The sequence below is a fragment of the Sapajus apella genome, unplaced genomic scaffold (assembly GCF_009761245.1).
Source record: "Sapajus apella isolate SASKATOON/1434 unplaced genomic scaffold, GSC_monkey_1.0 scaffold1, whole genome shotgun sequence".
Classification (NCBI taxonomy): Eukaryota; Metazoa; Chordata; class Mammalia; order Primates; family Cebidae; genus Sapajus; species Sapajus apella.
Window position 1 is genome coordinate 14635136 of NW_022436941.1, and position 7597 is coordinate 14642732.

The window sequence follows — 7597 nt, forward strand, 5'->3', positions numbered from 1 at the left end:
TTTATGTGTGCCCCAAGACAATTCTTTTTCTTTCGATGTGGTCCAGGGAAACCAAAAGACTGAACACTCTTGTGGTCTAAGATCTGGAACAAGACAAGGATGCCCCCTTTCACTACTGTTATTCAGCGTAGTAATGGATGTCCAACAATCAGACAAGAGAAAGGAAAGGGCATTCATGTTAGAAAGGAAGAAGTAAAATTATCCTTCTTTGCAAATGATATTATCTTTTATTTGGAAAAACTTAAAGACTGCACACACACACAAAAAACCAGAACTGATTAATTCAGTAAATACAGAAGACATTAAATAAACACACAAAAATCAGTAGCATTTCTGTATGCCAACAGTGAAGAATTTTAAAAAGGAATCAAGAAAGTAGTCCAATTTACAATAGCTACAAATAAAATACCTGGTAATAAACTTAAAGCAGTGAAAGATATCTATAATGAAAACCATAAAATATTGATGCAAGAAGTTGAAGAGGGCACACACACAAAAGAAAAATATTATATGGATTGGAAAAATCAATATTATTGAAATGCCCATGGTACCCAAAACCGTCTATGGCTTCAATGCAAGCCTTATCAAAGTACCAATGATATTTTTCACAGATACAGAAAATCTAATCCTAAACTTTATATGGAACCACAAAAGATGCAGAATAGCCAAAGCCATCTTAAGCAAACAGAACAATAGTGGAGGAATCACTTTATCTCACTTCAAATTATGTTGCAGAACTACAATAAACAAAACAGCATGGTACCAGCATAAATACTCTAGACACATAGACCAATGGGACAGAACAGAGTACCTAGAAATAAATCTATATTATTAATTCTACAGGGAACTAATTTTCAGCAAAGTTGCGCACGATGTACGTTGGAAAAAGGACAGTCTCTTCAATAAATCATGCTGGGGAAACTGGCTGTTCATATGCAGAAGAGTGAAACCAGGTCCCTCTCTCTTGCCATATTCAAAAGCAAATAAAAATGGATTAAAGACTTACATCTATGACCTCAAGCTACGAAACTACTAAAAGAAAACTTTGGGGAACTTCTCTGGGACTTCAGTTTGGACAAAGATGTCTTGAGAACTGCCTCAGAATCACAGGTAACCAAAGCAAGAATGGACAAATGAGATTAGATCAAGTTAAAAATTTTCTGCATAGCAAAGAAAACAATCAATGAAGTGAAGAGACAATGTACGGATTGGGAGAAAACAGTTGCAAACTATCCATTTGACATTGGACTGATAATCAGAATACGTAAGCCTCTCAAACAAGAGGAAAAAATAAAATTATCTGATTAATAAATGAGTGAAAGACCTGAATAGATAGTCCTCAAAAGAAGACATACAAATGGCAAACAGGTAGATGAAAACATACTCAACACCACTGATCATCAGAGAAATGCAAATGAATATTATAATGAGATACCCTGTCAATCCAATTAAAATTACTTTTATGTAAAAGATAGGCAAAAATGAAAGCTGGAAAGCATGCAGATAAAGGGAAACCCTTGTACACTGCTTGTAGGAATGTAAAATACTATAGTCATTGTGGAGAATAGTGTGGATAGTCCTCAAAGCACTAAAAGTGGAGCTAACATATGATGCAACAATCCCAATGTTAATGTATACCCAAAAGATAGGAAATTAGTATATCAAAGAGGTATCTGTACTCTCATGTCTATCACAGCACTATTCACAATAGCCAAGATTTGTCTATCAACAGATGTATGGATAAAGAACATGTGGTACAGATATACAATGGAATATTACTGAGCCATAAAAAAGAACAAAATCCTATGATCACAACATTGATGGAGCTGGAGGACATTTAGTTAAGTGAAATAACGTAGGGGTAGAAAAACCAGTTTCACATGTTCTCACTCATATGTGGGAGATAAAATTAAAGGAATTGAACTCATGAAGATGAGTTTGGGTGGGGTTTGTGGGAAGTAGCAATGGTTAATGGGCACAAAAACATAGATATAATGAGCAAGATCTATTTTTTGGTAACAGGGTGACTTAATCAACAATAATTTATTGTATATATACAAATAACTAAAAGTGGAATTAGAATGTTCCTAACATAAAAAAAGATAAATGCTTGAGGTGATGGGTATTCTAATTACCCTGATGTCATTACTACACATTGTGTACTTGTATCAAAATATTTTGTGTACTCTATAAATATATACATCTACTATGTACCCATAAAAGTAAAAAAATTCCCGTAAAAAATAGACAAGAAGTCAGTTGGTTTCATGTAGATTGCCTTCTATTTTAATGGAATGGATTTTATATCTCTCAACAACAATAAAAAGACAATAATCCAGGAAAAGAAATGCATATAATCATGCTATAATAGATGCATGATTTATATATTTTATATAAATCAATATATGCTTTATATTGCTAAAGCAACCCAAAATATGATTTTAGAGAAATCTATATAACGTAAAAAATGTTAAATACCTTTAATCTGTTCATTAGAAATGTTTTCATTTGGATAGAATTCCAGTTATTTTATTTGACCTTAGACAAATTAATTTATAGCTTATTACCAATTTTTTGTGAATTATATTTATATTACACAACTTTTAATAATGGTATTATTTATAACTACAAATATTCTTAGCTCTTTCAATGTACTAATAGAAGTGCAGCTGAAAGAAGATACAAAAAGAAAAGGAGTGGATATCAAGATAGTTTGTAGTTTCACGCTTGTAGTTTCACATAATATAAAAATTAAGAGGTTCTTTCAAAAGCTGATCTGTTGATAAACTGAGATTAACATTTATATATGCAAAATAATCAGAACAAAATAATAGCTAACTAAAATTGGGAAGAAGAAATATGGGATATTGGTAAACTAATCTTGATCTTTCAAAGTAGAGATTTAGTGGAGAATTTCTCAAATTTGTATGTTGCTAATGGTGTCATATCAATATTTTTACAGTAAGACATATTCTTAAGAGCCACTCAAAATATGAAAATGTTAAGTGGTGATTTTTGGAAAACTGGTGCATAAAGGGTACTGCATGGCATTGCTACTTTTTATTATGAGCACTTAAGTTTTATTTTATTTTCAAACTGTATATGTTAAAAATTAAGTTTGATGTGGTTTAAAATTATGTAAGAAAATAATCATGAAACTGCTAATACAACTATTAATTTACAAGAATTGACCAGCATCTGGTACAGAGTTCCCCACGCAATTATCACATCTGATATTTTTTCCAGAAAATTCCCAGAACAAACTTGGTGTGGATATTGCTTTTGGGAGACACAGAGCTCAAGAAACAGCCAAATAGAATTTAAGTCACATAAACTAAATTGGGTTTTTCTCTTTCCATTATGTTTGATGTCCATTAATTATACTTTTATACCTAGTAAAAATTAGTAGAATTTTGAAATTAGACAAGCATATTTAAAAATATTATTTTGACCAATTGTTCATTGTATTTTTAAGCTAACTTTTCTGATTCTCAATATTCCTATTTATCTAAAAGTGCCTCTATTATCAACACAAGAGTTTTATCAGTGGTGAGTAAGATAACATATTCAAAGGATTTGGCTTCAAGTAGATCCCTACATATTTCCTCCTTTCTCCTATACTTCTCTAATTCTTTTATTCTAAACATTTCTTCTCCTAAAAAGCACAGAATATTTTCATTTAACACAATATACTGGCCACAGAAAACATTTTAATATTGCTGGAATTTCTAGGCTTAGTTGAAATCAATCAACATTGCTGGCCTAAAATATATGATTCAAAGAAATGAATTATCCAAAGTAAATCGTTATGCCAAGCTATACTTTAATGTCTTCTAGCATCAATTACTAGTTTGTGCTTTACTTAGTCTTTATGTTTCAGTAATCCTCATTAACCAGAGTTCAACTTTATAATAAAAATACCTTTTTATTTGGAAGCAAATGGAATTATAAAAGTTTTATGCTTGTAAGTAGAAAAATTACAAAAAAATGTTTTGATGCACCACCATTGTATTTGATGGCCTGTGTCTTTTCTGGTTTACAAGGTTATAAGGGGTTTTTCTAAATATTATTTAGAATTATTTCAGTAACATGAGTGTTTAGATAACAAAACTGTTTGGTGTTGGGGCTCAAAAAATAGTAACCTAAAGTGTAGCACTTTGGCATGCTGAGTACTTTCAATTAAAAGAAATTGGAAGGCCTCAAAAGCAGCCTGAGAACATTCCCCTGTCCTCTCTTTCATAGAAAGCCATAGAAACTGGAATTCCTCTTCCTTAAGAAGAGTCCTAGAAACTTGAACTCCTCTCCCCCAAAGCCAGAATAAAACCTAGAAATATAACCCTAACTTTTCCCTGCTTTTCTCTGTAAGGACTGGCCATAAAGAAATTCGCTGATTTGTCTGGCAGTTAGGTTGTAAGACCCTCATTCCAGAGGATTTCTGCTCTGTAGCTGGGGAAAAGAAGGCTGCACAGAGAGGGCAAGAAGAGTCTGAACCAGCAGGCCTTGCTGGGTGTCCCCCCTCAGTCTATCACTGTCAGCTCTTTTGTAGAACCACATTTCTACACAGCTGCCCATTTTTCTTTTCCTTCTTTTTTTTAAAATTAAATTAGAATTTATTCATTAGTTCTTACATGCTTTGTCATATGCTTCGAGAGATACTGGGAGAGAGGTGAGTTTGAATGCTATTTTTTTATTTTTTTAGCATTTTTTTCTTTTCTTTTTAATTGCATTTTAGGTTTTGGGGTACATGTGAAGAACATGCAAGATTGTTGCATAGGTACACATGTGGCAGTCTGATTTGCTACCTTCCTCTCCTTCACCTATAGCTGGCATTTCTCCCCATGATATCTCTCCCCAACTCCCCACCCCCTGCTGTCCCTCACCTATTTCCCCTCAACAGACCCCAGTGTGTGATACTCTCCTCCCCGTGTCCATGTGTTCTCATGTTCAACACCCGCCTATGAGTGAGAATATGCGGTGTTTGATTTTCTGTTCTTGTGTCAGTTTGCTGAGAATGATGGTTTCCAGGTTCATCCATGTCCCTACAAAGGATATGAACTCATCGTTTTTGATGGCTGCATAATATTCCATGGTGTATATGTGCCACATTTTCCCTGTCCAGTCTATCATCGATGGGCATTTGGGTTGGTTCCAGGTCTTTGCTATTGTAAACAGTGCTGCAATGAACATTCGTGTGCATGTGTCCTTATAGTAGAACGATTTATAATCCTTTGGATATATATCCAGTAATGGGATTGCTGGGTCAAATGGAATTTCTATTTCTAGGTCCTTGAGGAATCACCACACTGTCTTCCACAATGGTTGAACTAATGTACACTCCCACCAACAGTGTAAAAGTGTTCCTATCTCTCCACATCCTCTCCAGCATCTGTTGTCTCCAGATTTATTAATGATCGCCATTCTAACTGGCGTGAGATGGTATCTCAATGTAGTTTTGATTTGCATTTCTCTAATGACCAATGATGATGAGCATTTTTTCATATGTTTGTTGGCCTCATGTATGTCTTCTTTTGTAAAGTATTTGTTCATATCCTTTGCCCACTTTTGAAGGGGCTTGTTTGTTTTTTTCTTGTACATCTGTTTTAGTTCTTTGTAAATTCTGGATAGCAGCCCTTTGTCAGATGGGTAGACTGCAAAAATTTTTTCCCAATCTCTTGGTTGCCAGTTTACTCTAATGACTGTTTCTTTTGCTGTGCAGAAGCTGTGGAGTTTAATTAGGTCCCCTTTGTCTGTTTTGGCTTTTGTTGCCAATGCTTTTGGTGTTTTGGTCATGAAGTCCTTGCCTATGCCTATGTCCTGAATGGCACAGCTGCCCATTTTTCATCAAGCCTAAGCATGAAAGTAGACAGTTTCTCCTAGGTCTTTGAGTCTTCATTTGTGAAGGCTTCTATGTTATGTACAAAGTTGACTAAATAAGTTCGTTGTGTTTTTCCTTGTTAACCTGTCTTTTGTTGAAGGAATATCAGCTATGACCCTTATGATGGGTGATGAAAGGCATCATATTTTTCCTCTTCTACATTTGCTAAAAGTAAAGATTTTTAAAAGTAGTTGGTTCTCTTTATTTGGTTTCCTTTTTCCCATTTTCATTTCTTTTATAAATTACCTTAGAGTAAACATGATATCCATGTTAAGTGCTTTGATTAGGAAGAATGAAGGAGAATATTTTCCACTAAGCTCTCCCATGAAGCTCTAAACTTCTTTCTCAATTAGGAGGCACACAAAGAATTAGGGGCATTTAAAGCCAATGCAAAAATTTATAATTTATCTTTAACCATGCCTAATGAGATCATTAGTAGCCAAATATGTTAGCAATTAGAAACATTGCCTAGTAGCTGAAGCTTTAGCTTGAATTATTTAGAAAGGAAAAATAAATAAAAAGGATATACAAATATTAGTAACACTGCTTCAGAAAGATAATAAAAAATATAAATACACAATCACAAACATATTTGTTGTTTTTTCATCTATTAAAGCTTAACAACCATTTGATTAAATGAATACTTGTCTAGTAAGGGTAGAATAAACCCTAGTGATGAAATTGATTATGATGAATCAATTTCAGGTAGATAGCAATCTGAAAACTTGAAATGACATGAATCCTGCCTACTCTTTGTCTGTTTTACCATAAAATTTGAAGTGGTTGGTTCTTTTAGCTATTAGCATTGTCATATACTTTTTATTTTTAGAACTAAGGAGCCATTTAAATCTTATATTTTCAGATCAAGTCAAGGAACTGTTTCCCTTGTGGTATCACTAGTAGCTGTAATATAACACTTGAATAGTATCAGAGGCAATTTGGGAAAACTCGATTTTCACTAGATTAACTTGATTTTTCAGTTATGCTGAAAATTATCATTGGAAGGAAAATATACAAATAGTCCAGTTCTGACCTATATTTGTGATACATTGTCCCTTTGTAGCCCAATGAAACCATTTTTACAAAGCTAATGATAGTCCAAATCATGCATACTTTAAATAAAGTATATTATATGTTCCAAATAGTAAGGAAGAGATTATGCTGAACAACAGCCAAGTAATCATAAATGATTTTAAATAATCTAACTTTGAATTGAATTCACTACTTTCCTATTCCTAGAGAAGTTCTCTATTAGCTGCTTGTTGCCTTAACATAAATAAGGAAATGAAGATTATTGGTGGGAAATTTGGAGCTTTACTTTCTGGAGAATTTGAAGACATTTGGAGCTCAGGAATTGCAGGAAATACGGGCCAGGCACAGGAGTGAAAAGGGAGATTAACTGCAAATACTTATACATGGTAATTAGACCTCAGCCACCTCATCTCTGCTCCATGCATAAATAACGCCGGCAACATCCTTATCTATTAAAAAGATACTGGACATATTTCGTCTAAAGAAAACAAAAAACTCAGAAATAAAATATTTAAGGGTCTAGAAATAAAAACATCTAATGTCCCCCATTCATCTTAAAGTAAAACCTGCTATTCAGGAAACTAATTCCATGTATACAAAGTTTAATATGAACTTTATTTATTATTATTGTTATTATACTTTAAGTTCTGGGGTACATGTGCAGAATGTGGAGGTTTGTTCCATAGGTAT